General features: G+C 43.4%; 1 pseudogene across 1 annotated transcript in view; it reads right to left on the bottom strand.

The window, feature by feature from the left end:
* LOC147882028 (disease resistance protein Roq1-like) overlaps positions 1–4,397 on the bottom strand; it is a 30,278-nt pseudogene extending 25,881 nt beyond the window's left edge. Inside the window, exons 1-2 of the transcript XR_015543967.1 lie at positions 4,066–4,397; positions 3,661–3,980 (exon numbers count right to left, since the gene is read on the bottom strand). The product of XR_015543967.1 is annotated as a disease resistance protein Roq1-like (transcript). The remainder of the gene's footprint in view (positions 1–3,660; positions 3,981–4,065) is intronic.
* Between the last annotated feature and the right edge of the window lie 14,288 nt (positions 4,398–18,685).

The raw sequence follows: 18,685 nt of genomic DNA, 5'->3' as shown, positions 1-18,685 counted from the left end.
ATTAAGCATAGTCAGCGATCACCAACCTCTTGGAGAAAGCTTGTTGATTCCTTTTGGGATCAATTTAATCAATCCCATATTGACAAACTTTGGTAGCTGACCCCGTGAAGACATCAAGCATTAAGAAAGGCCGTAAGATCTGAACCACAAACACACCAAAAATCTTGATAGAATTCAATGGGAACTCCATCAGGCCCAGTCACTCTTTCACGAGCCATAGAATGCACTGCGCAAGAGAAAGGTCTTTGCAGTTGAAGCGCTTTAGGTTGAGAAATTATACGATGCATCGGCTATAAGAAGGCGTGAACATGATTATCATAATCGTCAATCATACGAGGTGGAGTGCCAACAATGTTCGAGAGATGCCTACTACTGAAGACAACTGCAATCATCTCTTCACTAGTGACTTCTTCACCGTTTTCATCTAGAATAGCAGCAATATTTTCTCCACTCCTTTTGTCCTTTACACTGTTAAAAAAGGAACTTTGAAGGGCGATCTCCATTGTCCATCCATATGTGCCCTGCTTGCACCTTTGCTGCTGCAAGCTTAGAATGTTACACCCTGCGAATATGCAATTCCAGTGTTGCCAAGAGAGGAAGATCTAGATCCCTTGGAGCCTCTTATAAAGCAAGCAGGACGGAAGCACGCACCCAGTGCAACGCATAAGCTTCTATCCTTTGTGCGCAAGCTAACCAGCGGCCGTGATCCTTACACACTCGAGTAACTGCCTCTAAACAAGCAGTCCATTGTGCCAAGAAGGACCTCTTGCCTTGCTCCATGCTCAAGCTATATCTCCATCAAAGAAAGGTCTACCAAAAAAGGATGTGTTCATCTTGAAAGGTGGTGGACCTTTATGTTGTTGACCCTGTGAGGAGCATTTGAAATTTAACTACAAAGGAAGATGATCTGAAGCGCATGACCCAAATAGAATTTCACCTCTCATCCTGGGATCCAACCACCACACATGATAAGTAACATAGACGCGGTCGAGTCTAGCAACCCTCCAAGAGTTGTCAAGATGACGATTGTGCCGTGTAAAACATTGAAGGTGACTAAGTTTGCGAAGATGGCACCAATCAACCGACCGTGTGCTTTGGGAGAATTTAATCCAAGCTGCCTACTCCACTTACAAGATCTCAACTATCTAATGCGAATGATCAAAGGCATCTTGAGTCATATTCCAATCACCAAAAAGCATAGCATGCTTACCAGAACAAACATTGCTCAAATTTTCCCATAGTATTGCACGTTTGTCAGAGTGATTAGGGGCAAAGAATGACAACCACATTGCCTTTTATGGAGGCCTCAATAGCGAGATAGGAGCCATATGCTGCCTAAGATAGAACGTTAGCATGAATTTGTGGCCGAATAAGAATTGCAGTGCCACCACGCCTTCTAAATGGGCAATTAGAGAAAAGTTGATATTCTGAAACCTGCAAGTCTATCAAATCTTGATTACCAGATTGAAGCTCTTGAAGGCAAAATATATCTGGTTAATGCCTATGAAGAATCTGAAGCACCAAACAACGCTTCCAAGAGGAACAAGCTCCTCTAATATTCCATGAAATGCTAGAAATCATTGAGAAAGTTTAAGTATTTATCTGCACCACTTCAAGTGGCCTATCATCATCATCCTTCATTAGCTCCGAGATGGCGCAAACAAATTTGCAAAGGGAGCCAATTTTCTAACATGACCTTTAATAGAACGAAAAGAATTAACCTTGTTTAGACTGCAAGAGTTGAGCCCTTTAGTCACCAACTCCTAAGCACATGAACCCTTGGCTTGAAGGTTCCATTCATGCATCTGCAGTACGACAGTCATCTTGTTGTGCATCGTGAGATAGTGTCGTCGCTTTGCTGGCTCAGAATAGATCTACGCGGGGTCCTTTTGTCATATACGACTATGGACCCCGTCTTGACTGGCTTTAGCAGACCGAGAAGCAAAAATGCCAGAATCAGGGTTGATTCGACTGAATCGTCCATGGGGTCCAATTGTGAAGTGAAGAATTGTATATGTTGCAATAGTTTTGAATTGTAGCATGTAGGTCATCGCCTTCAATATGCAAAGACTCTGATTTTAAGAGTCTAGCGATCATCGTGTTCATCTGTTGGACGTGATTGTTAAGTCTATTCTGTGATCGCCATAATGAATAGTGCTCATCCAAAAAATCAGCTCGACTGTATTTTAAAGGAAAGCCCTAAAAGTTTTTGTCACCTTCATATGGAGTGATGACTCTGACGAGTTCATCACCTTCGATATGCAATTGATTTGTCTTGGCCTATCATCCGCGTATATATATGGCCCTAGTACCTCCTGCATGGCTATGTCTTTAGATTCAATCAGTAATTCGTTACACACCTCTTATATTCCTTACATGGACTAATCCCATACGTGAGAGAAGGGAGGTTCATGGAGGTCACGTGGAGGCATTCTGGAGGTTTGGGGGAGGAAGAGGGAGTTTCGGGGAGGGAGAAGGGAGCTTCAGGGAGAGGTGAGCGCCACATGGCACCATGAGGGCAGAGCGCAGAGGAAACAGAGGCACTGCTGTGACCAGTGGGGTAAATGAGATGGTGAGATCACGGCTATCTCTCATTAGTCTAAACAGGGCAGAGGACACGTGGCAGGCATATGGCATGTGGGCACTGCAGTCTAAGGGGGGGGTAATGCAATCTATGAGGACACATGCCACATGGGCTAATACATTCACGGTGGCTACGGCTCAGACTGTTCGGTCCAGACCTAATAAAACTTGAACAGGATGCCATGTGGCATCGCGAGGGAAGGAGGGCCGAGTCTTGGTGCAAATGTGCAGCACTACCATGCGGACATCACACGTGGCGAGGATATATACATACATACATATGTATATATATATACACATAGAGAGAGAGAGAAGGGGAGGAGGGGGAGAGAGAGAGAGAGAGAGAGAGAGAGAGAGAGAGAGATACATAAACAAAAATATGTATATGTGCTGTGTGTGCACACACGCGTGCACGCAAGCATGTTGGTATGCGTGTATATGTTTTCCGCAAATTTTCTAAAATTCCTCAAAGTTTGAGATTTATAAATGAAACCTTGAGTTTTATGAGCAATCTACGATTGCAACTTCAGACCTAGCGGGTCTCCAACCCGTCCTAGACGAGTCAAGTTACTCATATTGGTGATGCTGGCAGACACCCACTTAGAAAGTCGAGGTGCTGGAATGAACACCGTCGTGTGCGGCAGAAAAACACTATATGGGCGATTGACAGGGGAGGAAATGGTGTGGACTTCACATGGGAAGGGAAAGTGTGTAAGTTTGAGATCGGGGAGGGGAAATGGAGGAACGTGAACGAGCTGCCACGCTCCAGGGTGCAGACTGAACATGGTAATGGGCCCCAGTGCTCACTAAACAGGGTCCTTCAAGCCCCAGCCCATGGACGATTCCAACAAGGGCTCTCACGCTTCCGACTCTCCAACTGTCAGGGCGGGGTCCATAGTCGTATAAGACAAAAGGACCCCGCGTAGATCTATCCTCAGCCACAGATGAAAGACAATCTTTATGTACACCCCCTCGTTTACCTCAACTTGCTGTGTGGCCTTGAAGGAATTTTCGGCGAGTAAATTAAATCAAACGATCGAGCGCGCAAACAAATTATTGGTAAATTAGAGAACTAACCTGGATGCTCTTGCCTTGATGTCGTCCACAACGGCCGAAGCACCGATAAGTGTCGCCGTGATCTGCTTCACTTGATCTTGCTGCGCATCGGGCAATCCCAAGCCCTGCAGCCTTTCTAGTTTCTGTCTCACCTCATTAACTGTGGAAAGCAATGATTCTCGAGCGATGTCGTTGTCTTGTGCTTGTAGCGCGCTGTCCGCGAGAAAGAGTGTAGCTTTGATGGCCAGGTTCACTGGCCAAGGCATGCCTCCACTCGCCTTGTCCACGACGTGTAGAATGGTTTTAAGCACATCAGGATCGAATTGCGTCCCGCGTCGCACCTGCGGCCCCAGTTGGAATTATAATCAGACGATAGACAACCTTAAATCTACCGCGCCACATTTAGATCTACAGGCCGCAATTCACCTGGCGATAGATCTCCGGTAGGTGTTGCCCAAGGCCCCGGAACATCTCTGTCAGGTCGTGAGCAGGAGGAGGAGGTGTGGTGGAAGCGACGACGTTGCCGTTGGGGCTGGTGTTTGTCGCAGGCTGGAGGTCCTGGCGTTGAGGCGCAGGAGGTGGTGCGGTGATGTCCTGGAGGCTAGTGGAAGCGACGACAGGGTGAGAGATAGTGCATGTGTTGCCCATGATGCCGATTGGAGCAAAATGGTGAGGTGAGGGAAGTCTGAGAGGGCGGTTGAAAACAAGCAAGGCGTGGAAGAGAGTTAGCCGCTAGCTCCTTAAATCAGAGTAGACGTGCGAGAGACCACACACATATTGACCATCACTTTAATGTAATCCACACAATACATATCTTGGTGGCCACCATTATCAAGAGAACCGTTGAAAATGGGAAATTATTTGATCAAAATTCCACATCGAACCCTATCCGATATCCTCATCCACCTCATCCACCAATCATGTGAAAGAAGATTTACCCCTCTAGTCACCTTGATGTCTCAAATCTCAACACTGGGTGAAGTATTGTACAATCATCAATTGATATAAATGGGGAAATCCTTTATAAGTAACAGGCTTATTACCTTTAATTGAAGACATGGTGTTAACTGACACAACTCGCCACATAGCATAAAATAGCAGCCATTGAGTTCCGAGAACTTCCTTGCAGTTTTGGCAGCAATTGGCGAACACGCAAGTTCCATAGGTAATAGAGCTTCTTGCTTTTCAGTCCCTTCTCTTGAACAAGGCCTCTGTAATGGTCTCACATGAAGCTCTTCCCAACTTAGTCACTGTACCCCTACTTCTCTCCCTCTCTCGATCTTTGTCATGATACCTCTCCCCTTCTCTATCACGTTGCTTCTCCGTTTCTTTATCATTGCTGTAGGAATCTTGCAAATGATCTTGCTCATAGTCTCTTTCTTGATAGCTGTAGTCATGATCAGGAGGAGCCTCTTGGTCAAAAAACTAAGACGAGGAAGTGGAGCTTACCCTATAATGAGATGATGTCAAAGGCTACAAATGATGCCCATAAGCTTAGCTAATCAAATAGATGAGCTCAGATAAAGGTAGTCTTCTCTAAAATCTTACATGATTAGCAAGCCGCAACCTACAGAGGCCCACCCCATCTTCATCCAGGTGTGGGATGCCACTGCAGCGGCTGTAGCTGTTTTGCCAAAACTTTATTGCGATAGTTCGTGACTCCGGACACTATCGTAGCTTCGGTGTTGAAAAATGCTGCAGTACACTTCTCCTTGCGCTCATCCATCAAAATTTTCTGGTAGCATAGAATGCTCGATCCCCCTGCATTCCAATATGAGAGAGTGAAACACTGTTAGAAAGAACCTCGAACTCCAACTATGGAATGCTTGAAATCGTTTTAACGTTTAATAGTTGGAAGGATCTAGAGCTCGAGAACAATCAATACCTATACATGAAGATGTCCTTTCCAGGAGCAAGTTGACGCGCTTGCAAAGGGTATCAAATAGAGGAAGCCATATTTAAGCTTGGATGGACGATATTCTGAGCAAAATGCTAAGTTAGTGCCTGCCAAAACCGACCTCTTAGGTTGAGAAGCTAAAGTACCGAGAGAAGATAGAAGGGATTTTCCACCTTGGATCGGAAGAAAATTGTATTGGTAGAGAAGGTCAAAGTTAATTAGAGTCTCAAGAAAAAGGTCAGAGATTTCAAACTTGAATAATGTACTTGAACGCTCTCCAATGAAATTGTCAGAGGATGACTACAATCGACGAATAGGGAGACAGACAAGGAGGTAAAGGAAAAGCATAAGGCAAATGGAAAGATGTGTAGAGTGCAAGAGAAAACAATACAAGGGCTACTTCAGCAAAGCCAAAAAAAAAAGAGATGCTAGCTAGGAAAGTAGAGGAGTAGGAGGAAAAAAGTTAGAGATGCTAGCAAAGGGCTACATTGATTGAAGGGAGTACATGCATAAGTATATATAGTGATGCAAGATGAAAACAGGGAGGGTGACATAAAGGAAAGGAGAAAGTGTCAAAGCAAGAAAGCCCACAGGAAGATGGAATGGAGTATGTAAATAAATTTGCCATTTACATTGCAATGTAGTAGTGACATTGAAGAAATGAATCATACAAGGGAGGGGACCTCACCCAAGCATGGCCAATGGAGCTAAATTAGATATCATAAAGAAAGAGATGCGAAGGACCTAGGAAGTCCATGCGAAAAAGAAACAAGGAAAAGATCACAAGGTGGCATGTAGCAAAGTCAAGAGTGTGTGTGAAGTTCAAAGTGGGAAGGTATCACTTGAAATTTCCAAGGATCCAGTAAAGACCATGCTCCGTAGCAACAGCTATGATTTCTCGAAGGGTAGCCTCTTCTTTGCTCCTAGTAATGGTACCAATAGCCCTTGGTCCCCTGTTCTAATGCCCAATCCAAGCTTCAAGGTTAAGCTCCGCTTAGTCTAACTGGTAGAGTCTACAGATAGTAATGGCACACCTAGCTCTGTCTTCTCTAGCCTCTTCACTTCCTATCACACTCTACCTACTCCCATAATGAAAGCAGCAAGAATTCTCTTTTGGAGATTATGCTCCAGCATGCCCCAAGTTGGGATGGGATTGATCAGACAACATGAGTTTTGGCAGAACAACTTCTGGTGATGATCACCTCTAGCAAAATAGTGGTGAAACACAAGCATGCTATCTTGATTCTAGAATGTTGACTCTTATTTCAATTTGTCAGCATACACTGATCAGTATTTACCTTTGTCCCTCCCTACTAAAGATAATCATACAAGTCATTGATTCATGGCAACTTTCTCTATTTGCTGGGTCATGTGCTTTCCAATTTTGTCTTGCATTCCAACCTAGCTTGTAGGATGGAGATTTCTAAGAATGGCTGAGAGAAAGAAGCTGGACTTATCCACCTCTTCAGGAGCAAAGTCTAAGAAATCGACCTAGAAACAATTGTGCCCTTTCTTTTTATGTGCCTCATCACAAATTGGCATCTCCATGCTCTTCATTAGCTCTGAAGGAGTTTCTTAAACCCATATAGCTATTTGCATACGTGTAATCTAAGGCTCACAACATGTTTGCAATTTGGGCCTTTCCTTAGTCTCTTATTCATCAAAGGTTGTCCTTTGTACAAACAGTGATGAGTATTTGTCCTGTTGTATAAGCAATAGAATGTTAGGAATTCTTGTAGTTTGAAAAACTTTGAATGTTGCCAAATTTTGACTTTAGCAACTTTTGTTGCTTAAATGAAGTTGATGGTTGATGGAGGTCGATGGTCCATCAAAGAATAATAGCTATTAGAAAGGTCGATTTTGGGTTGCAATTTTATTCGCAAGTAATAGTTTTGAGCGGTAGTTTTAAGACCTTTTAGCTATACTTATCATGCATGGAGGTGGTTTGGTGTGTCATGGAAGAGATTAGGGTCTATAATGTGAATTGTGGCATTCTTATAGGAGAAGGGTTGCCGAAGTTTTAAAAGATATTGATTAATAAAATACAAACCTTCCCTTCTTACTATATATTAAGGAGGGAGGGAGGCTCTAACAAGACAGGTGTCCTGTGGAGAGGAGTTGGTGATTGCCACATGTCATGCACAATGGAAAGGTGGGAGGAGTGTGCTCAAGCTTCCACGTGTAATGTGCATCTTCTCAGACTTGCTCATGCTAGAGAGTTTGAATCCGTGCACTCCTCTCCATCATTCCTTCTTCATTTTCTCATTACTCACTCACTAAGATTCCATTTGAGGAGCATATTGGAGCTACAAGGAGCTTGCTTGAAGGGCTAGGACATGGACAAAGGAGGTAGCCATAAGCAATATACAAAGCGCTCATGAGGATCAGGACCCTTTGATGTGCTCCAAGATAGCAAGGAGAATGGGATTCAAGAGAGTCATTTTGGCATCCAATGTGGTAGCTTCTAGGGTTGTCAGCTAGAAGGAATTCCGCAAGACCAATTAAGGTAGCAAGGACCTGCAAACAAAGATTTTTGGGAACCCTTGGCTATCATCCCAAACATCAAAAGTACAAGGAACAGGAGAATCTTGGGCCTCACCGTTGGTTGCAAATCAGGGTAGCAAGGAGGTCAAGACTTCTAGGAATTCATTGCCACAGGTAGCTTTCTGGAGGGATAGCTTGGAGGTGTGTTTCTCAGCATAGGTGATTAAGTCTACAGAAGCTTATAGGATCAGGGATCTAAGGTGCCAAGGGGATCGTAAGAAAACTTTTGGTAAGATTAGAGGACCCTGGTTTGGTGGGACTTTGGATCTCTCTTTTGTATTTTGTCCTTTGAGGACAAAAATATATCTTTTGCTGGTGCTATATCTCTCGTGGATCACTATCTATTTACTAGCTTGCACACACACAAATGGTTGTGACGTACACATAAGTAATAAGTTTTGGATTCCATAGTTAAAACACTTCCACATGTAAAGGCTATCAATCTTTCACTGCTACAGGATACCCTCTTTTAGGATTAGTTCTAATATAGTATTTGAGACCTGATCGGAAGTTCAAGGATGTGGAGCCTAAAGACAAGGACTTGCCAAAGAAGAATCTTGTTTTAGAGCTCCAGGGAATTTACTTGGACATCTAGAGTATTGTACCCTTGAAGGAGGGGGGATCGGGTTCCGATAGGTGCACAAGAATTGTTATTTGGTTGCAGACCTTGCCAGATGGAGGACGGGTTGAAATAGACCCTAAGAGCATGGTGCCTGGAGGACCTCAGTAGTTTGGTCACCTATCATGGGGGGGACAGTTGGAGGATGCTAGTAACTGGATTGCTCAAGTTCAAAGGTGGGTATGTGACTAAAAATGGTGGTGCCATTAGGTGCTACCATGGATGAACCTATAGTAGGGTGGTTTGGTTGGGTGGGACTAGACTTGGTAGAGAAGGGGCCACCAAACAAAAAGCTAGATATCAAGATCGCCACCAGATTGTTCAAGAGGGTTTCGAGATGGAAGCCGATGGAGATCTTCATTGAGGAGTCGGGATCGAGATGAGATGTGTTGGTGAGAGGGGGTGTTGTGGAGAAGTCACCTCCCCATCTATAAGCCCCCATATGAGGAGTGCAAGAGGGAGGTGGACTTCAGGTTAAGCTTGTCACATGGGCAATACTTTGGCTGCCATGTGGGGAACAAAATGAGTAGGAAAATCATGAAGAGGGGGCTACCACCACATGGGTGGCACCTAGTTTGCCATGTGGGTAGTAAGATTTTAGAGAAAACCATAGAGAAGGGGTTACTATGTGGGCAGCAAACAAACTGTCATGTGGACAGCACAATGAATGACATACTTGGCATGCCAGAGGCTCTTTGGAGGACTGGTCTGAGCAAACCGATTGCAGGACACATGCAAACATTTGAGCAGGTGAAGAACCAGACCTCAAACTCAAAGTAGACCAAGCAGAATACAAGATAGGCAAGTATTTTATGGGACACCTACACAAGGTTTACGAAGCTATTGGAGGACAGAAAGGCCCAGGAAATAGTCAAAACATACCAACATGGGAAGATTGGCCACGGCAAGTAAGCAGCAAAAGGTGGATCAAATTTAGGGCTAGAATATGTCCTAGAAGGCGGCGAAGAAGTTGTAGGATATGGTGTGCCAGATTTGGGACCGGAAAGGCCTCCTACACATGACTATATGGCTGAGGTAGGATTGGGAGAGTGGTGTATTTGCCTGAGGGAGGCCATGCAGGCTTGCTTATAGGCTAGGCAGAGGCAACCAACAAGGCCAACTTGCACGTCGGCTGGTAGGGACTGTGCTGGTTGGTTTCTAGGGCCGAAGAGCCCCAGCCAGTTTTGGATAGCATAGGTTGGCCAACTAGGGTTGTTAAGTTCGCCACTTTTGGAGGGGGATTTCCCCTATATGAAGGGGTCTTTTGGGGCCTCACTACTCACTCACCACCAAGAGTCCATATGAGGAGTAGATTGGAGATGTAGGGAGCCTCCCTCAAGGACTAGTACATGGACAAAGGAGGTGGCCATGAGCAATAGACAAAGCGCTCATGAGGATCAGCACTGTTCACTTTCCTCCAGGGCAGCAAGTAGATTGGGAGCCTAGAGCATTTAGCCATCTAGGCACACTAGTATAATAATGAGATGCAATCTATTTATTCTGAACACCACATAACTCGGACACACGGCAACTCTATATTGCATCCTACATCTCTACACTGCTTCACACAATGTAGTCTCTGGCTTGAGCTGCTTGACTACTTATCATCGCATAGCTTTTGCCGCAGCTTTGCCACCTGTCACTGGTCACCACACCCATGAAGATCATTAAAATTGAAGGTTGGCTTGGAGAGACCACCGCTCTAGTTCTTGGCATAGTAATGAGACGCAATCTATCATTATGAACACCATCGCAGTGCAGTCTCTGTTCTGACCACCTGTCATTGTGCAGCCTTTTGCCGCAGCTTTGCCCATGCAAATCATAGGTTGGCTTGGAGAGACCATCACATTGGTTTTCGGTGTAATAATGAGACACAATCTATCATTCTGAGCATTGCCTCAGTGCATCTCTAGCTCGATGACCTGTCACCGCCCATAATTCAAGGTTGTCTTGGAGAGACACCGTGCTGGTTCTTGGAGTTATAGCTCCGTTACCTATTTTTATGTATTATAGGAGGAGGTCTATGATGACCACTGTGTTGGCAAATAGGAGATCTATGACAGCCACCACGCTGATTCTTCGAGTTATATATTTTTGTACCAAGGAAAATGTATTTCCTTGTGCAACCAAGTAAAATGCAATTGACGATATGGCCCTTAAGGGGTCCCCTCTAGGGGCAAGGGTCATATTGACATGCAATTTCTGTCCATTGGCATCCTGGATATTGTATAATGCATGTCGATATGGCCCTTGCCCCTACAGGGGACCCCTCAAGGGCCATATCATCAATTGCATTTTTTGAAAGTTTAATTGTATTTTTCTAGATGTATCTCCATGCAACCACAATGGTTGGTCATTTTTTGGAGCTATTTTAGCACTATTTTGGTCATAAACCAAGGAAATTATACTCCTGCTTTAATGGTATTTTAGTTCTTGTTGTAGTACATATAAATGAGGGCAAACATACAATTCAATGAGTGAGAATTGAGCAAAAGAGATTACAATGTACATCTACGTCCAATAACAGGTTATATAAAAATTAACAACTTATACCGAGCAAAAATCTTACATTTATAAAAACTTAAAAATTGCTAAGAGCCTTAAAGGCCAAAAGATTACAACTAGTGACCATAACCATTCAAATATAAAAGCTAACAATAGTGCATACTGAGAGCCTCAAATAGTACATAAATGTAATAAAAATCTACAATTGCTGAGAGCCTTAGAGACCAAAACATTACATCCAGTGAGCCAAAAGATTGTTAAGAGCCTTAGAGGCCGAAAGATTACATCCAACCATTGATCAGTGTTTATGCGCCTCGTCTGAGCAAAAGGGACTTCGTAGAACTCAATATTACCACTAGTTGCATTAAATGTTTTAGGGAGCCAAAGGAGGAGATGATGGAGAGGCCGAAGACCATGCACATTGCCAGGATAGATTATGGCCCCCCCCAACAAGTCAAGAGTACTCTTCTCTGAAAATAGTGAGGCCTTCGTCGGCATCTAGGGGGAACCCATACAACACATCCATAAAGAGGGTAGAGGTGAGCATGTCATCTAAGGTGGTGACATGCAGATATGGAGGGAACAGAATGTGGGAACGAAGGATCACCAGTGTCCACTAGTGCCAACATTTCTACTTTAGGTGAGCGCAATGCAATCACCTTATATGAGAAGGTAGATAACATTGGGATCATAGAGCATCGAGGGGGGATGGTAGTAGGCATGGTGAAGATGAGTGGGTGACTGAGTGAGTGACAAGAGTTGGAGGGGGAAGCGTGGAGCAAAGTAGAGTAGGGGTGGAAACGAGCTGGAGGAGGGTGTGGAGCAAAGTAGCAGAGCAGGGGCGGGTGAGAGCAACATAGTAAAATGCCAAATGCCATAGATCTTATGTATTATAAAGTTCAAGCCACCGTGGTGGTTGGAGCCCAGGGTTCCATCCATATTATTTGCAAGCCACAAAGGTGAATGGTTGGCAAAAAATTGAGGAGAGCGCAAAAGGTGTGCCACAGAGGTGAATGGTTGGCAAAAAAGGTAAAGTCAAGGAAAGTATGCATGCAAACCTCTCTCCCTCATAGAGTTGTTTTAATGTGGTTACAAAGACTCCCTGTGAAATGGATTCACAAAAGGCTATTGAGAAGGGGTTGCATGAAGTTGTTGTGTCCCTAGAAGTGGTGCATGTTGACAGCAAGTTGGTGTGGAGACCAAAGGTTTTGAGAGTTAGGCTGAGATCATTGAGATGGGCATGTCAGATGCGAATCATAGGAAGAGACTACAAGAAGAATGGGGTAAAAGAAAGAAGGTGTCGAGCCAGAATAACTCCTATAGTGGTGTTTCGACTTTGGTGTCAAAATGGCTCAAAGATGTGGCAAGGAGTGAGGGGAGGGAAAATAGGTTTTCATTCCTCAAAGATGCCTACAAAGTCCTCATAAATCAATGATGGTGGTCGAAGAACCGTCTCTTAGAAAGGTTTGATGCAATTGAAAGTTTTGTCATGGAATATTAGAGGAGTCTCTATCCCTTTAAAACAATGTAGCTGTATTTCTACCTTGAACAATGGAAAGCCAGATGTTATTCTACTACAAGAAAGAAAATGTGATGCTGCAAATCAGCTTTGGTTTAGTATGAGGAAAGCAAGGTATACTATCTTTGTCAATTGCCCAATGCGTGGTTTGGGAGGTTCTATTGTGTTGGTCAAAGATTCCTTCCATGCCAAAAAGAAGTTTAAGAGTGTGGAGAGATGGTTCATAGTGGTAGCCATCTCATTGGAGGGTTTCAAGTTAAGTGGTTAGTGTGTATGCCCTGAATTAGTCGCAAGAACGTAAAGAGTGTTGGGAGAACTTGAATCAAAAGATTATAGGTGAGAAGTGGCTTCTAGTAGCTAGAGACTAGAACTCCATGGAGAATAACCTAGACATGTCTCATTTTGCTAAAAAGGTCGTGGCTCTAGAGGGAGATGCCTGGTATGAGTGTTGCACTAATCATGGTCTAGTGGACTATGGAGAACTGGATCTTGTGGGTTTGGGTGGTTTTACCTGGTCCAATAAAAGAGTGGGTGATGATTTTAGAGATGGTAGACTTGACAAATTTTATGCATCGGATGAATGATGGTGTCTTCGCATGCCATTCAAAGGGGAAATGATCCAAAGCTCTGGAATCTTTGATGAAGTCCGATTGGTGTGGAAGTTTAGCATGCCCTCCAAGGTTGGTTGTTTAAGGGATAAGTTGTTGGGTAATTGTAATAGGTAGAGATTAAATCCCAAAATCTACCTATTAGTAGAAATACCACATCTTCAAGAATGCATTCAGAACTTTCGAAAGAGAACACATCAACTCAGGATTTTATGCAACGTAGATAGTCGATTAAGGCAAACAATTGCATATTCCTTGTATTATAAATGCTTCTATCACAACAGCATATATAGAATAGGCATAGGACTGAACAACGATCAGAAACATCATATCCACATTCATAATACTGAATGATAGGTATATGAGCCGAACGACTAACTTCCTACATATGGTAGTTGCTTACTAACTTGCATATGTGCCTCATCAACGGTTGCACAACTAACTTCCATTAAGGTTTTCCATACGTCTTGCTAAAGATAAAGAGTTCATAAATGTGTTTGAGCTACACTCGCCCACACTGGCACACCCTGTGGAACAATCACTTTTGTGCCACAATATTAGTGAGACTCGAACCCACTCATTTATCTGCTATAGTAGATCCAGTACAATGGTCTACTCAGACTGAACTAGTTGGAATCAGTTCATGATCAACATCATGATCTTCATGCTGAACTCCCATAAACTACTCTTCAAACTGGTCTTCAACTTGATCTTCAAACTGTTCCTATTCATTCTGTACACGTTTCTTTGGAACAATATTGGTTATATCCTCATCTTTCTTTTGCATTACATTGAATATATCCTCCGAATGGTGATTGAACAACAATGCATTCGGGTTTCCTCCAGTCAAATCATGAACAACTTTAAAAGCTTGAAGTATTTCTTCTCATTGTATCGAATCCTCTTGAAAGTCTTCTTTCAGCTCCACACGACTGCTACTTTGATTACTTGGCCCTGGTGCCATATCTTCAAGTACCTGCATAGACAAAAGCTTATAAAAAATTTTGGCTGAATTAGTACCCTGAAGTGTTGCTGACATCACCTGGGACTGTCGCTAGAACTGCAACAATTGTTGCTGTAATTCTTGAATCTAGTTTTCCTGTTCGTGAACCTTATCTTTTAAGATATTTGCTGTATATTCCTTAGAAGCAAAAGCTTCATAAGGCCTCTGAGCCAAAATAAACAATATTTCTTTTAAATTATCCCACACTCCTTGAGATATTACTACCAATTCAGTCTTAAGACTGTCCACAGCATTTTTTGCCATAAATACTCCCTCCACCTCTGTTTCATCTAAAATATCTTTCAACTGCTACTCCAAATTCTGCAATGCATCTAGTCTTGCTTGCAACCATAAGTTATTGGTTTGCAGCTCTGTGTTGCATTTAGACACTACCTCCAAAACATTAAAAAACCGATCCATGTGGGTTTCATGAACAATGTCCAATCTATACCCCAATTTAGAATGGACATGGGATGAGTTTGGTTGATACATGTTGTTGATCAACAAGGCAAGAATGATTAGATTGTACTTGTCTAAAAAATGGAAACCACCACGGCATTGCCTAGTACAATAACCCCTACCCTATGGTAGTGGGATCTCAAAAGTATCGAGAAAGTATGTGTCCCAAGGGTTGGGATTCCTTATTGATAAAGCACTCTCAATCACAAGAGTTGGGATGAGTTTCATTGATAGAATGTGTCCACCATAAACAAGGCAAGAATGATTAGATTGTAGTTGTCTAGCATAGTGGAACCACCATGGTCATTGCCTAGTCCAATGAACCCTACCCCATGGTGGTGGGAACTTGGAAGTGACGCGAAAATATTTATCCCAAGGGTTGGGATTGCTTCTTAATAGAATAGCATAAACAAGGCACTCTCAATCACAAGAGTTGGGATGTGTTTCATTGATAGATGGTGTCCATCAATAAGGCAATAATGATAAGATTGTAGTCGTGTGACATAGTGGACCCACCACCGGCATTACCTAGTGCAATGACCCCTACCCCGTGGTGGTGGGAACCCAAAAGTAACGGGAAATTCTTTATCCCAAGGGTTGGGATTCCTTGTTGATAAAAGATCAACAAGGCACTCTCAATACCAAGAGTTGGGATGAGTTTCATTGATAGATGGTGTCCATCAACAAGGCAAGAATGATTACATTATAGTTTCTTGAAATACTGGAACCACCACAACAATTTCACTAGAGACTTGGTACTGATGTTGAGGAATGGCACTAGTGCCATTCTCCATGCAAGTTTATGTTGACTGGTTCCATCTCCATGTGAGTTTGTGTTGAATGGTACTATCTCAAATTTATTAAAGTCTCCCATATGCAAATGCCTCTCCTATAAAGCTATCATATGGCACTTGGAGAATTGGGTTGTGGAGATTGTTGGCACCAGTGCCATTATAGATGAGGACTGGAGAAGATTCGGCTTTCTATGCTGGATCAAAGAAAGGTAAGGGTAAGGACTCTGGTAACCCATCTTTTTCTGATGATAAAAAGAGAAAGAAGAAGATCAAGTGCTTCTATTGCAACAAGGTAGGGCATAAGCAGAATGAGTGCTGGAAGAAGATTGCAGACGAGAAGAACAGAGTAAAGAAAGAGCCCAGCAACAACACGCAAACAGTACCAGTAGAGCTGTTCGTAGCAATTGAGGAGATTTGCACGGAGGCAGTTCATGTACCTACGGATGAACCTTGGATTATTGATAGTGGTGCATCGCGCCACATGACCAGTCAGAAGGATTGGTATACCTATCTACAGCCGGTAGGGAATAACATCCTGGTAGCAGTCGGCAATGATGCAAAATGTCCAGCAAAAGAAAAAGGTACGATTGCTCTCAAGTCAGATGGAGTTGTAAAATAGTTGTCCGATGTTCTTTATGTGCTAGATATCAAGAGGAACTTGTTGTCCGTTTTTGTGATCACGGATCGGGACCTCAAAGTTCACTTCGATAAGAATGGCGCACAGATTTTGGATCTTCGAGGGAAGGTCATTGGTAAAGGTACATGGCGCAACAACATCTATGAACTCTTAGCTTTCAGTGCTCGAGCTGATGTGAAGAATACTAAGTTATGGCATGAGAGGTTTGGTCATCTAAACCTTAGTTCTTTAAAGGAGATGCTTAAAAGTGGAATGATTGCAGACCTACCAGAAATTACAGATCTGCTCGATGTATGTAAAGATTGCATGATGGGCAAGCAGCATTGGCAGCCCTTTCCTAAAGAGGCCAGCAGGGCAAAGGCTCCTCTAGAGCTCGTTCACACTGACCTCTGCGGAAAGATGGAGACAGAAGCTTTTGGTGGTTCCTACTACTTCATGACGCTGCTGTGCTCACATATGCACATACTACTCTGGTTTCTTTCAGTTTTCTTTTCCAGTTTTGGTTGCTATCATATGCACCAAATTAAATCTAGTTTTGGTTGTTATCATATGCACCAACTTAAATCCACAAAAAGGTCTTGTACATGCACCCTCTAGTTACCCAATGCAATTTAAGAGGGGGTGTTAAAGATAGTGTAAATTGCACTATCCACATAGGATGTAGGGCAAACCCTAGCCCTAACCCTAAGGGATTCACATGTATATCTTCATGTTCATTGCCAATACACTTAGTGTACAGGTAGCTAGATCATGTGCACTTCTCTCTCTCTCCCTCTCTTACTTTTGTTATCAGATGGCATCTCAAAGCTTTGACCTACGATGCTTCAAGACAACACACATGCGATCTCACATCATGTATTGGTCATTGAACTCTTAACTGGGGGGGTTAGGAAATTGTCTTCTCAATTCCTCGAAGACTGTCTTCTTCTTTTTGTAATCATGGTTCCACCAGTCAAGTATTATGCTGCTCTCAAAATGGTGGCTCATCAATTGCCTCATGGCAGTCAGTACCACTTGACTGCCCTTTTTATTTTCTATGATCTCTCGACCCATAGTGATCTCATAGTAACGGTCCTTGGGCAAGGTAGTGGCAAAAGCAGAGCTAGAGCGAGCGCTTAAGGAGCAAGGAGTAGCAGAGGGAGTGGGATTTGGGGTGCCTCTACCTGTGAGTAGAGAGGGCAAAGGACCTGACTGGAACTGGGTCTCATGACAGTGGAGACCTATCGAGATGTGAGTGTGTTGACTCATCTACGTCCCTCGAGCCACCACAGCAGCCTCGACCCTTACTACTCTTTATGGACCTATGATGGGTATGCCCAGGTGATGACCCCTCGGTCAAAGGGGCTATAGGGGACGGCTATCGAGTAAGTCTAACCGTCGATGGCCCTAATCTACCCCAGGGGTGTAGGAGAGGGAATAGATGAGGTCCTCAAAGAATAATCTCATTGCGTCCGCATTGCTCATGGATGTGACAAACTCCTTGGGACTCTCGATAAAGCCATATGCTACTAGCAAAGGAGTTCCCCGAGGGGTAGTCATAGTGCTAGACCCGAGAGGAGTCAGCCTAGGGGTGGTCGCACGGTGATGACACAGATGTAGAATCCCATAGGATAGAATATATGCATCTTGGAAGAGGTGTGAGAGTGCAAGATGGAACCAAAATGTTGTTCTCTATTATGGATTTGTGAGAGAGATGACTCTCTCTTATAGAAAGGGGGAGAAGGTAATACCTTCCCTACATAAGTGGCAATCAGCCCCTACATCAGTGGGAATCAATCCCTACATCAGTGGGATTGCCTTTGCCTTACATCATCACTTAGGTCACACACTAGACACATCATAGCACTTGATGTGCCTTTACAACACACACAAACACACATGTGACTCCCCTAGATGCACACATGCACCATAGAGCAAGGCCTTGATCATACTTATCCCAACATACTCCCCCTCAAGGGGTTGCCTCTTGCAGTGTCAAGGATACATCTAGTCTCAGAGTTTCTCATGCCATCTGATGGTGGTCAAGGATAAATCTATGGCTAGGATCTCATGCTAGCAAGGGCTCCCAAGGGTGTGAGGTTCATAGAAGTGGGATAGTCAAAACACATATCACATGGTCTACATCATATGGTGACCAGAGGTGATTTACATAACATATTCTTTTTGGAGTACTACTCCAGACAGAGAACCTCAAAATTTTACCAAGTGATGATAAACAAAAAAGACAAAGTGCCTAAAAAGCATAGTCTTTATAGGAGGCCTCATCTTGTGGAGGCACATCAACTGAAAGTAGATTGGCAGTTTTTGACTTTGTAGTTGCTTCCTTTTTGGCTTTACAATACTTTTCATGGTGATTGTTTTTGCCACAATGTTTGCATGGATTGAGCTTGAAGCAATCTTTTGAGAGGTGATTAGTCTTCCCATAATGTTTACAAGGTGAAAACTTGCCCTTCTGAATTTT

The sequence above is a fragment of the Dipteris shenzhenensis genome, chromosome 30, assembly GCF_047967505.1.
Source record: "Dipteris shenzhenensis isolate YYH24624 ecotype China chromosome 30, Dip_SZ_1.0, whole genome shotgun sequence".
Classification (NCBI taxonomy): domain Eukaryota; kingdom Viridiplantae; phylum Streptophyta; class Polypodiopsida; order Gleicheniales; family Dipteridaceae; genus Dipteris; species Dipteris shenzhenensis.
This window is presented reverse-complemented; position numbering and strand designations above follow the sequence as displayed.